Consider the following 2,758-nt stretch of genomic DNA (forward strand, 5'->3'; position numbering starts at 1 on the left):
AGATGCTGGTTGGTTGTTGAGATGACCTCTCCCTTACCTTTTTATATGGTATAAATTTCGTCATTCAGACCCTGAGGTTCTCCATAACAGCCTTGTTTGTTCACTTAATTACTTTTTACGCTACGTGACTGCCGGAGAACCTCATTAGTCCACGATAAGTGTGACTGTTTATCCAAAATTCTTTTGTAACCTAATTTAAGTACACATACATTTTTTTTTTACATATAATTACTAGAAAACAATGTTAGTCATTTGACAAAAAACTTTTTGATATATTCCCTTTTGCAATATGTTGAGCTAACTCTTTTTTACTCAACTCATGTCATAGTTTCATTACAGTAGGTCTATATTGGAAGTGTCACTTAACAGAGAAATCACAAGCCCCCGCTTTTCTAATTTTATAACATGGCAACCCTTACCCAATATCTATGTTAGTTGCTTGAGTTTTTTCAAGTACATTTAGTGGACAATAACACTAGTTAACAAAGGTTTTGTTACATAAAAGGAAATGCCTGTTCCTAAAGAAACTTTTTGCGCTGAATTCGAATATGCACTCGGTTTTTCTCCATCACGTACGATTTTCCCGTAACAAAGGGATTTTCGGGAAAATCCCTCAAAAATTTCCCTTTTCGTTTATTTTACACCCCAAGATCTTGTCCCCTTGCATATACTAACATAGAAATTATACCTAAGTATACTTTGATTCATATTTAACAAATCCTCCAAGTTTCGTAATAATCGCTTTATTCTTTCTAGAGAAATAAATATGTTTGTATGTATACTGTGTGTACTGTTTATTGCACCTTATAGTAATGCTTTCAGATCTCTTAAGTTGAGGTAAAACGTTTTGCTTTATTACCACAAACACATAGATAAAATATAATACAATATAATTTACAAGTGTGACAATTTACAATAAACAATAATACAAATGTACCAAAAGGTCGTGAAAAGACAATCAAAACTATCACAATATATGAAACTTCCATTGGGTTACAAAAACGTACACTACTTCCTTCTTTTGTAAGAAATGTTGCATTCTCTAACAAGACCCCAACAATAGTCCCCCATCATTGAAGGATCCCATCGTCCCTGGTACCTTTTCTCCATTGCCATTATATCTTGGTGGAATCTTTCCCCCTGTTCGTCGCTGAGAGCACCTAGGTTAGCAGGAAAGAAGCTGAGGTGGGAGTGCAAAAAGTGGATTTTTAAAGACATCCTACAACCCAACTCTTTGTATTTCTGTATCATGTCCTGTACGATTTCTGTGTAACTCTCAGCTTTGTTATTGCCCAGAAAGTTGCGCACAACACACTTAAATGCTGTCCAGGCAGCTAGCTCAGCACTGTTTAACTTGCTGTCAAAGCTATCATCAAGCATTAATTTCCTAATTTGGGGAACTTATCTCGCAAATACTTGAAACCTTCACCAGATGTGTCCATGGCTTTGACAAAGTTTTTCATAAGTCCTAACTTGATATGAAGTGGCGGTAGTAATATCTTATTAGGATCTACCAAAGGAGCTTATTTGACGTTGCATTTTCCAGGTACGTAATTCACTCTAGGTTCCCATTCCTTCACTTCATAATGTTTTTCATCAGCTCGGCTATCCCATAAACATAAAAAACATTGGTACTTCGTGTAACCGCACTGCAGTCCTAATAAAATACCAACTACCTTGAGATCACAACATATTTGCCAACAATGGTCCTTGTAATTTATAAGATTTAGCAAAGTTGACATGGTGTCATAGGATTCCTTAATCTTCACTGAGTGCGTAAGTGGTATAGAAGGTTTTTTTATTTCCATTATGTAAAAGGACAGCTTTAAGGCTGACCTTTGACGCGTCGATAAATAACCTCCATTCTTCTTGAACGTAAGGTATTCCTAGCTCCGCCATCAACCCATTTATATCCGTACATACGCACACATTATCTTGCATTGAGAAATAGCTTGAAAATTGAACATGCCTTTTCCTGTACACTGATATGTTCGTTTCTGCATCCAATAAGTTCCACTGCTGGAGCCTTGATCCCAGAAGTTCCGCCTCTTGTTTTGTCAGGTGCAAATCACGGACTAGGTCATTAAGTTCACATTGCCGGATGAAATGTGGCTCGCGAACACAGTCAGGGATGAACGTTGGATCCTTGGATGTACATGTTGATGTCGATGGTTCATCAAGGTCATGATCATCATCAGAGTCTTTTGGCCATATCTCTTCCCAGTTGGTAGGGGGCTCGGGAAGTGGAAGTTCATCCCCGTGCGGAATAGGTCTAATTGCGGATTTAACGTTGGGATTACTTATTGTGTATTTGCTTTTTTTAGAATGTCCCTTAACTACTGTGAGACAAAAATAACAATCATCCAGATGGTTGGTGGGTTCTCTCCACACCATTGGTACAGCAAATTTCATGAACCTCCGTTTCCCTTTGGCCCATGCAAGTAAAGTGACGTAGCACGACGCACAAATTATGTTGGGTGCCCAAGTTTTGTCCTGATCTCCCACACGACATCCGAAATATATATAATATGCTAGTTTCACCGATGGCGTAATGGATCTACACTGTCCTTTAACTACAAACTGGCCACACACATAACAAAAACTATTTGGTGAGTTAACACACGAACGCCGTCCTCTCGACGCCATTGTACTGATCACAAACTAAACTTCTGGTCTTAGTTGGGTATAATGCCGTTAAGATCAAACATGAAAGCACTCTTAGCAGCAAAGACAACTTTGAAAGTGAAGTAGTGTTAAA

Source organism: Thermobia domestica, chromosome 8, assembly GCF_964235325.1.
Source record: "Thermobia domestica chromosome 8, izTheDome1.hap1.1, whole genome shotgun sequence".
Taxonomy (NCBI): Eukaryota; Metazoa; Arthropoda; class Insecta; order Zygentoma; family Lepismatidae; genus Thermobia; species Thermobia domestica.